The following is a 16424-nucleotide window of genomic DNA, read 5'->3' as shown; positions in this document are numbered from 1 at the left end:
CCCTTCAACCATCCACCCACATTACCCTTCTGATATATTAACAAAAAAAAAACAGGTTCAGCAAAATTCCCAAATTTCCCGAAAATTCTTATTCAAAAAAATTGACATACTCAGATCAACAATACCATAAATTCTTGAATTTTTGCGCCATGTTTAAACCTTATTCCAACCTTTCAACCATCCCCCCACATTACCCTTCTGATATATTGAACACAAAACATGTGTTACCTTTACCAAAATTCCAGATTTTCCTTGAATTTTTTTCATCATCGACAATACAAACTCGTCCATATCCCACATTTCCCAAACAAAAAATTACCGGTTTTCCTGAAATTCCAGGGATTCCGAAATACCCATTCTCAATTCAAACTGTTACTACGTCAACATTTTTCAACAAATTCTCTAACACTAACCCATTCATATCATTTGGCACAATTGGGCGAGTATCAATATTAAAAAATAATCTCAGGTCTCCTGGAATTCAGAAAAAATTCCAGGAAATTCCTATTCAAATAAACGGACATACTCATATACCCTAAATTCTAAAATGTTTGTGCCATTTTAAACCTTATTCTAACTTTTCACGCACAACACCTTTCTGATACATCGAACGCAAAACATGTTTTCCCTTTCCGGAAAAATTCCAGATTTTCCTGGAATTTTCCTCATTGATAATGACAAAGCATTATCTAATCGACTGCAGACCCCAATTTTTCCCATAATTTCACTAACCCATTCATATCATCTGGGACAATTGTGCTGGTATCAATATTTTAAAAAATTCCTGGTTTTCATGAAATTCCCAAATTTCCAGGAAATTCTCATTCAATTGAATGGACATATACAAAATTTTACAATGCTCTAAATTCTCGAAATACTGCGCCATTTTCAAACCCTATTCCGACCCTTCAAACATCCACCCACATTACCCTTCTGATATAAAGAACGCAAAACATGTTTTACCTTTCCCAAAATTCCAGATTTTCTTGGAATCTTCCTCATTGATAATGAAAAGGCATGTTGGTCCTGTGATGAGATGGTGACTTGTCGAGGGTGGACTCCGCCTTCCGCCCGAATGCAGCTGAGATAGGCTCGCTTGTCCTGTAAGAGACAAACGGTAGAACATGGATGGATGGATTATACAATCGACTGCATATCCCACATTTCTCAACCGATTTGAACCGTTTCAACTTCCACTCACCCTGGACATTCAAGCCAGCATGTTTCTTAGTTCCGGAAATTCGCTGGTTACTCAGAATTTTCCACCTATTGACAATGAATGGACATTATACAAACCTCTCCATATCCCACGTACAAATTCCAATTTTTCCCGAAATTCCAGGGATTCCGAAATAACAATTGTCAATTCAAACTGTTACTTTATCAACATTTTTCAACCGATTCAAAGAATTCCAACACTAACCCATTCATATCATCTGGGACGCTAATATGAATATTTTCAAAAATGTTGCGGTTTTCACCCAATTCCCAAATTTCCAGGAAATTCTCATTCAAATGAATGGACGGTTACACAATTTTACATGCCCTAAATTCTCGAAATACTGCGCCATTTTCCAACCCTATTCCGACCTTTCAACCATCCACCCACATTACCCCTCTGATATGTCGAACGCAAAACATGTTTTCCCTTTCCCAAAAGTCCAGACTATCTTGGAATTGTTTTCGTCATTGACAATGAATAGGCATTGTACACCACATTTCTAATCCGATTCAAACCGTTTCACAATCCACACACTCCCCTTACCTTGGACATTCAAGCCAGCATGTTTCCCGGTTCTGAAAATTCCCTGGTTATCCGGAATCCCCACCCGCTGACGATAAACGGGCGGAATTACCAGGAATCACCCCTTCCTTCACTTAAAATGAATGGGCAATATACAAACCTCTCCATACCCCACATTTCTCATCCGATTCGAACCGTTTAACGTCCATACACCCCACTCAACTTGGACATTCAAGAATTTCAGTTTCCACTCACGCGTTTCAGCTGTTTGGCGGCTTAGGGCATACCGGAATTGCAAATTCGAGTTAACGAAGTGATTCTTTGACGTACCAATTATGGTACCAGAGTTTGAGAACCACTGCTTTAGTTCATGATTCACATACTTGCCAACCTTGAGACCTCCGATTTCGTGAGTTGGGGGTTGTGGGGTGGAGGCGTGTTTAGGGGCGTGGAATATATGTATACATCTACAATTCACCAACTGGAGTATTTCATATATATATATATATATATATATATATATATATATATATACACATACATATATGAAATACTTGACTTTCAGTGAATTCTAGCTATATTTATTATTTTATTATATATATAAATAAAAGAAATAGTTTAATTTTAGACGGCACCTATCAAATACACAGTAATAAAAACACAGTTCTACTAACTGTACTGTGCTTGCTGGTTACTAAAAAAAACAAACAACAACACTTACCTTTCACTATTTGAGTAACCTTTGTTCTGCCATTTATTTCTTCATTTTGCTCGTCTACGGTGTAATATATTGGGTTGGAGTCAATAACCAGGCGAGGTGATGAAGTTACGTCTCTTTACTGTGGGCTTCAGAACAGACTCCCTCACTTGCCGTCAGGTGCACAACACCACGTAAATCGTTGGCCAATCGAAAGCAACCCCATAACGCTATAGCCAACATTCACCAGGAGATGGCAACAGACAACATAGAATCACTCTATTACAGACGGCGTCGCCATGGCTGTAACTTCCTCGTTCTTCTGCTTCGTCTCCTTGTGTGTGCAGTTTTTTATTCAAATCTGTAGATGTTGTAACGTGATTGGGCAGGCAAGCTGTTTATATAGTGGGAAAGCGGACGTGCAAACAGGCTGTCCCCACTCAGGTCCGCAAGGAGCTGGAAGGGGCGTGGCCTTCAGCTCCAGCTGAATTTCGGGAGAAAATTTCAACCGGGAGAGGCGCTGAATTTCGGGAGTCTACCGGAAAATTCGGGACGATTGGCAAGTACGATGATTCTGTTAATAAATGTAATCTCTCCCTTAGTGCATATTGATTTATGTAAAAAATGTACGCCGGTGTTTAAAAAAAAAAAAAAAAGAAACTATTTGACAAATAATAATAAAAAAAGCGAGTTTAAGTGGGTTCACTGCTGTTATACGCTTCCCTTGCAAACAGACAGTTATATTGAGATTGGACAGTTTTTACTGTCTGCATAGCTCACGGTGTCCTTGATGTATTTTGGAAGCCTGACAACTCCTTTTGCAGAGTTATTACTACCTTTTTTTTTTCCCCTCCCTCGCCACCTCATTCATTTACTAATTGACAGCATAATCAGTGTTGAGATTACTGTCTCTGAAAGAAATTTGGGAATTACATCATGCCTGGCGCAGGGAGGGAGGGCAAAAGAGGAAAAAAAAAAAAAAAAAAAAGCGCTATAATTCAAAAGGAGATCTTGGAATATTTTGGCGTGAGGCATTAAAAAGGATTCAACCCTCCTACCTTTTCTCCGCGGAACATGACGGCGGTCCGAGCAGCACCGAGCAACCAGTGGGCCTCCGACGCAGTAATCGCCGCGTTTATTATTAGCGTGACATTCAAAATCTTTATAATAGTGCACGCAATTTAAGGAGTGTTTTTTAAGTTTTTAACTTTCAGATAAGTTCTCTTGCGTTTGACTTATGAATGTTGAACAATTCCAAAGGGTCATGCATTTGGGGGTGTGCTTGCAGGCAGTTTTGGTCGCCTCTGAACGCTGTGTTTTGCTGTCTTTTTTGTTTTTTACAGTAGGCTGGACGTACTTAATTCAACATTTAGCACAAGCTATCGGCCATAGGGGTGGGGCGACTCGCCATCTGCTTCGAGAGAATGTAATGCAGGGGTCCACAAACTACGGTTTTGTCATCAATGCGGCCCAGAAATGTTTTTTTCTTAATATCTGGTCTGTCCAGTCGCTCAGACAAATCATATTGTTGATGGAGATGATCTTTATCTGCTGTACACATTTACTTTAGAAAATAAAAGTGTTGGATACTTCTCTTTTTGCCTTACAGTATTTATATTTGATTTTTCAACATTTCTGTGTACAAACCCTGTTTCCACATGAGTTGGGAAATTGTGTTAGATGTAAATATAAATGGAATACAATGATTTGCAAAACCTTTAAAACCCATATTCAGTTGAATATGCTACAAAGACAACATATTTGATGTTAAAACTGATAAACCTATTTTTTTTGTTGCAAAAAATCATTACCTTTAGAATTTGATGCCAGCAACACGTGACAAAGAAGTTGGGAAAGGTGGCAATAAATACTGATTAGGTTGAGGAATGCTCATCCAACACTTATTTGGAACATCCCACAGGTGTGCAGGCTAATTGGGAACAGGTGGGTGCCATGATTGGGTATAAAAACAGCTTCCATGAAATGCTGAGTAATTCACAAACAAGGATAGGGCGATGGTCACCAATTTGTAAGCAAATTGTTGAACAGTTTTAGAACAACATTTCTCAACGAGCTATTGCAAGGAATTTAGGGATTTTACCATCTATGGTCCGTAAAATCATCTATCACTGCACGTAAGCGATGATATTACGGACCTTTGATCCCTCAGGCGGTACTGCATAAAAAAAACAAACGACATCAGTGTGTAAAGGATATCACCACATGGGCCCAGGAACACTTCTGAAAACCACTGTCAGTAACTAAAGTTTGTTGCTTCATCTGTAGGTGCAAGTTAAAACTTTACTATGCAAAGCAAAAGCCATTTATCAACAACACCTATGAACGCAGCCGGCTTGGCTGGGCCCGAGCTCATCTAAGATGGACTGATGCAAAGTTTCAAAGTGTTCTGTGGTCAGACAAGTCCACATTTCAAATTATATTTGGAAACTGTGGATGTGGTGTCCTCCAGAACAAAGAGGAAAATAACCATCCGGATTGTTCTGGGCGCAAAGTTCAAAAGCCAGCATCTGTGATGGTATGGGGGTGTATTAGTGCCCAAGGCATGGATAACTTACACATCTGTGAAGGCACCGTTAATGCTGAATGGTCCATACGGGTTTTGGAGCAACATATGTTGTCATCCAAGCAACGTTATCATGGACACCCCTGCTTATTTCAGCAAAACAATGTCAAGCCAGGTGTTACAACAGCGTGGCTGTGTAGTAAAAGAGTGCGGGTACTTTCTTGGCCCGCCTGCAGTCCAGACATGTCTCCCATCTAAAAAGTTTGGGCATTATTAAGCGTAAAATACGACCACAAGACCCCGGACTGTTGAACGAGTTAAGCTGTACGTCAAGCAAGAATGGTAAAGAATTCCACTTTCAAAGCTTTAACAATTAGTTTCCTCAGTTCCCAAACGTTTATTGAGAGTTGTTAAAAAAAAAGTGATGTAACACAGTGGTGAACATGCCCTTTCCCAACTACTTTGGCACGTATTGCAGCCATGAAATTCAAAGTTAATCCATCCATTAATTTTCTACCGCTTATTCCCTTTCGGGGTCGCGGGGGGCGCTGGCGCCTATCTCAGCTACAAGTCGCCACCTCATCGCAGGGCCAACACAGATAGACAGACAACATTCACACTCACATTCACACACTAGGGCCAATTTAGTGTTGCCAATTAACCTATCCCCAGGTGCATGTCTTTGGAAAGTTAATTGTTTGCGAAAAAAAAAAAAAAAAAGTTAATGAGTTTGAACATCAAATATCTTGTCTTTGTAGCATATTCAACTGAATATGGGTTGAAAAAATAAAATAAAATAAAAAACACACATATATATATATATATATATATATATATATATATATATATATATATATATATATATATATTTCTCTTTTCGCCTTACAGTATTTATATTTGATTTTGTTACATTTTTGGGTATATAGAGAAAAAATAAAAAAACAAAAAGTATATATAATTATTTTTGTCTCTATATATCCAATAATATAATATTCTAATAATATCGAATACTATAAATGGTAAATGGTTGTACTTGCATAGCGCCTTTCTAACCCTTTTTAAGGAACCCAAAATACTTTGACAGTATTTCCACATTCATCCATTAACACACACATTCAAAAATATATATATATATATAAATACATATTATTAGTATTATTTTATTTATGTATTCTATAAAAAAAAATATATATGTATATATATTTTTCTCTATACATTAAAAAAATTAAAACATTTAAAATATATATCATTTTTCAAATGTTCATATAGTTTTTATTTTAAATTTTTCTCTATATATTCAAAAATTTAACAAAATCAAAAGTAAATACTGTAAGGCAAAAGGAGACATATCCAACTATTCTTTCCTCCTGAATGGAAACAAATGCCACTGAGCGTCGGTCTCGAAAGGAAGCGCAAGAACGATCCAACATTGAGGGAGGGACCCAGGTGGAAGTCAACAAAACTCATTAAACAAGGAACAGGTGTGCTGACAGGACGTGGAACAGAAAAAAAAAGGTGCTGCAAACCACAGGGACCAAACAGGAAACACTGACAAAACAAGAGCACCAGGACAGGAAGTGATTCTAAACACAGGAAAACCGAAATATAACCAAACTATCAGTAGCACAATTTGGTTATGTTTGTAAATAAAAGCCGTAGAAAATGGATGGATATATATATATATATATATATATATATATATATATATATATATATATATATATATATATATATATATATATATATATATATATATATATATATATATATATATATATATATATATATATATATATAGGAAGGGGATTTATTTTGTCATGGTTCACCTGACACATGTAACGTGACAAATTGGGAGGTTGGTGCAATATCCACCAGATGGCAGTTGAGTGTTGAATACCTCAAAATGGGTTTTTTGGCATATTAATCTTCGGCCAGAGCGCCAGTTAATATCTCGAGTGGCGCTTTCCATCATTTTCAGCACACTCCATGGCAAAATTGTCTCCTCCCACCCCTTCGCTACTCTCCCTACTGTATTTCTTAGATCTGTAATTCTTTCAACCCAATGTGGCCCCTGAGTCAAAAACTTCAGGGGTGCACTGATGTAATAATGGCTGCTGTCTGGAGCCTCGCATGTCATTTCTTCCTGTTTCATGCCCTCCCACCTGCTCTGATGAATGTACAATCAATACGACCACTGCTGTCACTGATAGTCTGCACCGTACTGAAGCAGAAAGAGTCAAATGCCAGCCAAGCGAGTAAAGAATAAAATCTAAACGGCAAACGTTTTTCCATGAAAATATGAAGAAGCTGCCGTAAATTCCACCCTCCAAGGTACTTATAATTACAATACTTCACGAAACTACTGTAGTTATAGTAGTACATTCAATTCTATTGTTTTTATTCAGTATTTCTTACCTAAAAGTTTGGTTTTCTAATTCACCGTACTGAAACGGAAGGAGTCTAACGCGAGCCAAGGAAATAAAGAATAATATCTAAACAGCGAACATTTATCCATGAAAATATGAAGCTGCCGTAAATTCCACTCTCCAAGGTACTTATGATTACAATAATTCATGAAACTACTATAATTATAGTAGTACATTAAATTCTATTATTTTTATGCAATATTTCTTACCTAAAAACTTGGTTTTCTAATTCACCGTCGTGAAGCAGGAGTCTAACGCCGGCCAGGGAAGTAACTCTTAATATCGAAACGGCGGACATTTATCAATGAAAATGTGAAGAAGCTGTGGTAAATTCCACTCTCTAATGTACATTGTTACAATACTTCATGAAACTACTGTAGTTATAGTAGTACATTCAATTTTATTGTTTTTATCCAATATTTTCTACCTAAAAGTTTGGTTTTCTAATTTACCGTACTGAAGCAGAAGGAGTCAAACGCCAGCCAGGGATGTAAATAATATCAAAACGGCTGACATTTATCCATGAAAATATGAAGAAGCTGCCATAAATTCCACTCTCCAAGGTACTTATGATTACAATACTTCACGGAACTACTGAAGTTATAGTAGTACATTCAATTCTATTGTTTTTATGCAATATTTCTTACCTAAAGGTTTGGTTTTCTAATTCACCGCACTGAAGCAGGAGTCTAACGCCGGCCAGGGAAGTAACTATTAATATCGAAACAGCGGACATTTATCACTGAAAATGTGAAGAAGCTGTGATAAATTCCACTCTCTAATGTACATTATTGTTACAATACTTCACAAAACTACTGTAGTTATAGTAGTACATTCAAATTTATTGTTTTTATCCAATATTTTCTACCTAAAAGTTTGGTTTTCTAATTTACCGTACTGAAGCAGAAGGAGTCAAACGCCAGCCAGGGATGTAAATAATATCAAAACGGCTGACATTTATCCATGAAAATATGAAGAGGCTGCCGTAAATTCCACTCTCCAAGGTACTTATGATTACAATACTTCACGAAACTACTGTAGTTATAGTAGTACATTAAATTCTATTGTTTTTATGCAATATTTCGTACCTAAAAACTTGGTTTTCTCATTCACCGTCGTGAAGCAGGAGTCTAACGCCGGCCAGGGAAGTAACTATTAATATCGAAACGGCGGACATTTATCAATGAAAATGTGAAGAAGCTGTGGTAAATTCCACTCTCTAATGTACATTATTGTTACAATACTTCATGAAACTACTGTAGTTATAGTAGTACATTCAATTTTATTGTTTTTATCCAATATTTTGTACCTAAAAGTTTGGTTTTCTAATTTACCGTACTGAAGCAGAAGGAGTCAAACGCCAGCCAGGGATGTAAATAATAATATCAAAACGGCGGACATTTATCCATGAAAATATGAAGAAGCTGCCGTAAATTCCACTCCAAGGTACATTATTACAATACTTATAAAACTACTGTAGTTATAGTAGTACATTCAATTCTATTGTTTTTATGCAATATTTCATACCTAAGTGTGGTTTTCTAATTTAAAAGGCATGTTACATGTTAATAAACCTACATTTTTGTTACGCCCTGGCTCCGGGTTGGGGAGGAGGCCCTGCCCCATGTGGAGGAGTCCAAGTACCTTCGGAGTCTTGTTCACGAGTGAGGGAAGAGTGGATCGTGAGGTCGACAGGCGGATTGTTGCGGCGTCTTTAGTAATGTGGACGCCGTATCGATCCGTTGTGGTGAAAAGGAGCTGAGCCGGAAGGCAAAGCTCTTAATTTACAGGTCGATCTACGTTCTCATCCTCACTTATTGTTATGATCTTTTGGTTATGACCGAAAGGACAAGATCACGGGTACTAGCGGCCGGAATAAGTTTCCTCCCCTGGGTGGCCGGGTCTCTCCCTTAGAGATAGGGTGAGAAGCTCTGCCATCCGGGAGGAACCAAAAGTAAAGCCGCTGCTCCTTCCAATGGAGAGGAACCAGTTTAGGTGGTTCGAGCATCTGGTCTGAACGCCTCCCTAGGGAGGTGTTTCGGGCACGTCCGACCAGTAGGAGGCCACGGGGGAGACCCAGGACACGTTGGGTAGACTATGTCTCCCGGCTGGCCTGGGAACGCCTCGGGATCCCCCGGGAAGAGCTGGACGAAGTGGCTGGGGAGAGTAAAGTCTGGGCTTCCCTGCTTAGGCTGCTGTCCCCGCGACCCGACCTCTGATAAGCGGAAGAAGATGGATGGATATTGAGGATCACCGTGAAGAACGTGCGAAAGACATGGCTGCGAACAATTTGAAAAGTCTGGTTGAAATATGCGATTCCTATTTAGGAGCACCTCTCCCCCTTGGGTTAATAATTATTACAACGGACAGGTAATTCAATTAAAACGTAAGTGGCTTCATGCTCCAGGTTGGCGGTAAGACAATGTTTTTAATTAAAGAGAAATATGTCAGCGCTCAGCTACAGTCGGGTGGGGAGGGGGAGAAAAATATCCACGCTTCTGTCTATTTGTTGAAGCGGTTCCCCCTCGCCGCGTGGTTTCTCTGTGCAGCGCGGGCAGGGAGCGTCTTTTTAATAAACGGCGCTCGAGCGGTCTTCTGGGTAAAACAATAAAACAGTTGATGTTGACAAACAAGTCCCGCAGAGCTGCTTAAAGACCCCCCCCCCCCCCCCGATCTCCAATGCGTGGCGTTAATACAAACAAACAGAACAAAATTACAGAAATATGGCAGCGAGAGCTCATGAGCTTTGCAAACAGAGACAACACAAGGGAGGCTGCGTGTGTAAACAAACTGAGGCTGTTCTCAAAATTGTCACGGCGCGGATTCGAACCCGCGTCCCTCCTGCATCTGAGTTTCAGTTTCTCCTCTGGCTGCTCGCCCCTGCTCACGCTGAGCACAGCACGCCCCCGCAGCGGCAAGCCTGCATGCAATTGGCAATTTGCAAACCTGGTACTGATGAGGGCGAGCTGAATAAAGGATGACTGGACCCAAGGATCCACGCAGGAACTTAAGTTACCTCTTTGTGTACCTACCTATCCGAGTCTTCCCCCTTTGAGATCATCCGTTGTTTTCTTGTGTTTTAAACTGCCTTCCTCGATTCCCGACCCTCGCCTGAACACGGATATAGACACTCCTCTCCATACTGTATTTCTTCGATCTGTAATTCTTTCAACCCAATGTAACCTCTGGGTCAAAAGCTTCCGGGGTCCCTTAATGTAATAATGGCTGCTGTCTGGAGCCTCGCATGTCATTCCTTGATGTTCTAATGTATGTGCAATCAATACAACCACTGTTGTCACTGCTCGTCTGCACCGTACTGGAGCAGAAGGAGTCTAACACCAGCCAAGGAAATAAGGAATAACATCTAAACAGCGGACATTTATCCATGAAAATATGAAGAAGCTGCCGTAAATTCCACTCTCCAAGGTACATTATTATTACAATACTTCATGAAACTACTGTAATTATAGTAGTACATTCAATTTTTATTGTTTTTATGCAACATTTCTTATCTAAAACTTTGGTTTTATAATTCACCATACTGAAGCAGAAGGAGTCTAACGCCAGCCAGGGAAGTAAAGAATAATATCTAAACGGCGACATTTATCCATGAAAATATGAAGAAGCTGCCGTAGATGCCACTCTCCAAGGTACATTATTAATACAAGACTTCATGAAACTATTGTAGTTATAGTATGAAACTACTGCTTCTTCTGCCTGCCCCTCGGACTGCCTTGTTTCTTCGCTCTCGACAACACTTGGTAACACACACTTGGTAACACACACTTCAGTTAATCTACACACATACCTGTAGTAACACACATACGCACTTGTGTTTGACACACTCCATTTCCTTGGGTTAGCTTATTAGTATTGTTTAATATTAATATTATTATATATGTTGACTATATATTTAATAAATTATTGAACATTACTGCCACCCGGTGTCTGTTGCCGTCATCTCCTCTGCAAACCACAACAAAAGTAACAATAAAACACTACAAAGTGCAAATTAAACGTAATCGCACATCGCTTCTGATTACACACTCGTGTTTGCTCTTCACGGACTTCGGACGGACTCGTTCGGGGTCTCGGTCCCAGGCAGTCGGAGAAGCGCTGACAGGATGTTTGCAGGCAGGCGGGGAGAGCCGGAGAAAAGTTGGCTGAGTGCCGCTTGACTGGATCGGATTCTCACCGAATTTTTTCGACCCAACGCGGCGTCATGTGCCACAAAATTACCAAAACATGGCAGCATTTGATTTCACAAAATTTAATACCTCCAGATTTTGGTGGGGACCCAGAAGAGTACCTAATTCGATACTCATCCCTATGTCATACTTGCCAACTTTGAGACCTTCGAATTAGGGAGAAGGGGGGGGGGTGTATATTGTTTCGTCCCGGAAGAGTTATTGCTACAAGGGGTTCTGGGTAGTTGTTCTCTTGTGTTTATGTTGTGTTACGGTGCGGATGTTCTCCCAAAGTGTGTTTGTCATTCTTGTTTGGTGTGGGTTCACAGTGTGGCATATATTTGTAACAGTGTTAAAGTTGTTCATACGGCCACCCTCAGTGTGACCTGTATGGCTGTTGGCCAAGTATACTTTGCATTCACTTGTGTGTGTGTGTGTGTAAAAGTCGCATATATTATGTGACTGGGCCGACACGCTGATTATATGGAGGAAAAGCGGATGTGAACGACAGGTTGTAGAGGACGCTAAAGGCAGTAGCTACGTCCCCAATATTGTGTTCGGATGGAAATTAGGAGAAATTCTGCCCCGGGAGATTTTCGGGAGGGGCACTGAAATTTGGGAGTCTCCCAGGAAAATTGGGAGTGTTGTCAAGTATGCCATATGTCCTTTACCATATTTTTTGGACTTTAACGCGCACTTAAATTCATTTCATTTTCTCAAAAATCGACAGTGTGCCTTATAACCCGGTGCGCCTAATGTACGGAATCATTTTGGTTGTGCTTACCGAACTCGGAGCAATTTTATTTGGCACACTGTGAAATGATAAGTGTGACCAGTAGATGGCAGTCACACATAGGAGAAAGTGTAGTCTGTAATATGATAATAAATAAGAATGGATTTGATTTTATAATCGCGCTTTTCTATTATTAGATACTCAAAATGCACACAGAGAAGTGGGAACCCATCATTCATTCACACCTGGTGGTGGTAAGCTACATTTATAGCCACAGCTGCCGTGGGGTAGACTGACGGAAGCGAGGCTGCCAGTTTGCGCCTACGGCCCCTCCAACCACCACCACCTATCATTCTTTCAGCAGTGTCAGTGGCACAGGGGGCAAGGGTGAACGGCAGCGATTTGGATGTCAAGAGGCAGGGAGCGGACCTGCAACCCTCAGATTTTTGACATGGCCCCATCACTCAAGAAAACACCACCAAAATTGTATATGTTCCTTTGAGAGTAAAGAACATTAGACACGGCGCTCAAAAATCTTTGAACATGGTTTAGAACGACTTTGGTAAGCTATGAAGCCACACCACTTGATGGATTGTGCTGTGCTTCAACATAGGGGTATTATTATGGTGTGTATATAAGGTAAGACACATTATCTGGCATTTTGTTTTCACAATATTATGCAAAGGCAACTTTTATCAATTTCTGGTACTTGCTGATCTGTATTTGACATCTGCATGAATCCTGAAAATTTGCAGGAATCCGCCTTTGTAGTCCGTAGAGACGCCGTAGTCGATAAGCTTATTTTCCTCTATCTTCTTGTTAAGGGACATTCATCCTCCGCTGTTGCCATTTCTAATATAAAGTAGTGTAAAGTTCTTACTTATATCTGTCAAAAAACTTGCCATGAAAGCGCTAAAACATATCCGCGTATTGAGTTGACATTATTCACCCAAGGAACTTTAGTTATTAGAGAGTTCCGGTCGGACGGTTTTTCACGGGACACAGTCTCACAGATGAGCAGATGCTTTTCCGTTATTGATCAAAGTAAAGTCTGAATGTCATTAAAACAGTTAGCTCCATCTTTTTACACTTCTTCCACTCCCGTCCTTGCACGCTACACCGCTACAACAAAGATGTAAAGAAGAAGACGCTGCCAAAGGTGAGCCACGTAAATAAGATCGCCCACAAAACGGCGCAGTCTAAAAGCGACTTGAAAATGGTCCGTAAAACATCATCCATGCAACATTTTTACCAAATAACCACCATTACATGTTATGTAGACCACGAAGGAATGGTTTCAATTTAGAAAAAGAAAAATCATAATATGACCCCTTTAATGTGAGGCCTATGGTCCGGAAAATACGTTTAATTTTACTATGGATCAGCTTGACCTATTTGTAGGCGTGTATGATAATCTATAAATCCATCCATCCATCCATCATCTTCCGCTTATCCGAGGTCGGGTCGCGGGGGCAGCAGCCTAAGCAGGGAAGCCCAGACTTCCCTATCTCCAGCCACTTCGTCTAGCTCTTCCCGGGGGATCCCGAGGCGTTCCCAGGCCAGCCGGGAGACATAGTCTTCCCAACGTGTCCTGGGTCTTCCCCGTGGCCTCCTACCAGCTGGACGTGCCCTAAACACCTCCCTAGGGAGGTGTTCGGGTGGCATCCTGACCAGATGCCTGAACCACCTCATCTGGCTCCTCTCGATGTGGAGGAGCAGCGGCTTTACGTTGAGCTCCTCCCGGATGGCAGAGCTTCTCACCCTATCTCTAAGGGAGAGCCCCGCCACCCGGCGGAGGAAACTCATTTCGGCCGCTTGTACCCGTGATCTTATCCTTTCGGTCATGACCCAAAGCTCATGACCATAGGTGAGGATGGGAACGTAGATCGACCGGTAAATTGAGAGCTTTGCCTTCCGGCTCAGCTCCTTCTTCACCACAACGGATCGATACAACGTCCACATTACTGAAGACGCCGCACCGATCCGCCTGTCGATCTCATGATCCACTCTTCCCCCACTCGTGAACAAGACTCCTAGGTACTTGAACTCCTCCACATAATCTATAAAGTGGATTGGAATGGGTGAATTATATTGGTGTTTTTTTCCAAAGGTAGAATCAATTTCTGTGAAAGTTAAACATAAATTCACAGAGAGAGAGAGAGCTGGGCTTCACCTTGGAGAGTTAAAAGCAAACCACCACTTTTCTACGTTCTACTGTACTTAAGTCTTGTGGAATGTTGCCTGTCACATTAGCAAACCTGCACAACACACACACACACACACACACACACACACACACACAAACAAATGTATTTTTGACCTTCTTGAGACCTCCGAAAAATGCCTACCTCTTCAGGACCACCCTTTCTATATACATAAAAAATTGTATTTAGAACATTCACATTATATAGCTAAGACGCAAATATAAAAAAAGCTTGAAAAATTAGTTGGAATTTCCTGAGAAAAAGTTCACAATTTCACAAGAAAAACTTAGAATATTGGCACCATTATAGTAAAAGTCATAATTTTGCTCAACGTAATTTAAAATGTTATGATTTGTGCAATTTTATGATAAAAATGGGAATGTTACTCAATAACAGTCGCAATTTTACAAGAAAAGCTTAAAATGTTGGCAATTTTATGAAAAGAGTCGTAATTTTACTCGACAAGTCACTATTTTATAAGAAAACTTTAAAATTTGGCGATATTTTAGTAATAATCGGAATTTTACTTGCCAAAATTTATGACAAAAGTCATCATTTTAGTCGAACAATTTCACTATTTTCGAACAACACAAATTGGCAATATTGTGATAAGTCAGAATTTCATAAGACACGTCACAATTTTGCATTAAAAAGTAATGATTTCACTTAAAAAAGTCATTTTACTAAAAAAGTGTCACTATTTTACAACAACAAAAAAATGGGGCAATATTGTGATAAGTCAGAATTTCATATGACAAATGTCACCATTTTGCATTAAAAAGTCTTCATTTTACATTTAAAAAAGTCATCTTTTTACAAGGAAAATATTGCAATATTACAGCAATAGAAAGAATATGAGAAATTGTTACCAATTTTATAAGCCAAAAGTCGACACATTGTGAGGAAAAAAAGAGTGCTTTTAGTTATTTTTTATTTTTTTTTGTTGGTGATTGTTTTTTAATCTTCATTATTTACTTCAAATTATGACAGTATGTCTCTATGTACACACACACACACGTATATATATATATATATATATATATATATATATATATATATATATATATATATACATATAATTTGTTTCTATTAATTTTGGCCAAAGGGGGCATATTTAAATTTTTTACACACACTTGTTATTTCATATGTTGACCAGAGGGGGAGCACTTGTAAAACCAACAAAAAAATCCCTCCTTTTTGGGACCCCCCTAATTTTGATAGACTTCACCACCAGGGGTGCAGATGAGACATTCTCAATTAGATGCAATGGTTTTTTTTTCGTATTGGGACTATGATTTATGTCCTAACTTGTTCACCGATCCTCACACGGTCGGTACAAACACACACACACTTATTGTATTTGTAACCTTATTGCGCGCTCCGAAAAATGCCTACCTCTTCGGGACCACCCTTTCTAGATATATAAAGATTTGTATTTACAAAATACTATGCCACTGTAAAAAAACTTGAAAAAATGAGTTGGAATTTCATGAGAAAAAGTTCACAATTTCACAAGAAAAACTTAGAATATTGGCACCATTATAGTAAAAGTCATAATTTTGCTCAACGTAATTTAAAATGTTATGATCTGTGCAATTTTATGATAAAAATGGGAATGTTACTCAATAACAGTCGCAGTTTTACAAGAAAAGCTTACAATGTTGGCAATTTTATGAAAAGAGTCGTAATTTTACTCGACAAGTCACTATTTTATAAGAAAACTTTAAAATTTGGCGATATTTTAGTAATAATCGGAATTTTACTTGCCAAAATTTATGACAAAAGTCATCATTTTAGTCGAACAATTTCACTATTTTCGAACAACACAAATTGGCAATATTGTGATAAGTCAGAATTTCATAAGACACGTCACAATTTTGCATTAAAAAGTAATAATTTTACTTAAAAA

The 16424-nt window shown here is 39.2% G+C and overlaps 1 protein-coding gene across 1 annotated transcript in view; it reads right to left on the bottom strand.

The window, feature by feature from the left end:
• The window catches only part of foxp4 (forkhead box P4), a 311486-nt gene extending 310402 nt beyond the window's left edge, over nt 1-1084 (bottom strand). Inside the window, exon 1 of the mRNA XM_061922608.1 lies at nt 964-1084. The gene's annotated coding sequence lies outside the window, so the exon portion shown is untranslated. The remainder of the gene's footprint in view (nt 1-963) is intronic.
• Nucleotides 1085-16424: the final 15340 nt, after the last annotated feature.

The sequence above is a fragment of the Nerophis ophidion genome, linkage group LG16, assembly GCF_033978795.1.
Source record: "Nerophis ophidion isolate RoL-2023_Sa linkage group LG16, RoL_Noph_v1.0, whole genome shotgun sequence".
NCBI classification, from domain to species: domain Eukaryota; kingdom Metazoa; phylum Chordata; class Actinopteri; order Syngnathiformes; family Syngnathidae; genus Nerophis; species Nerophis ophidion.
Note: the sequence above shows the minus strand (reverse complement) of the source record. Positions and strands in the feature narration are given on the sequence as shown.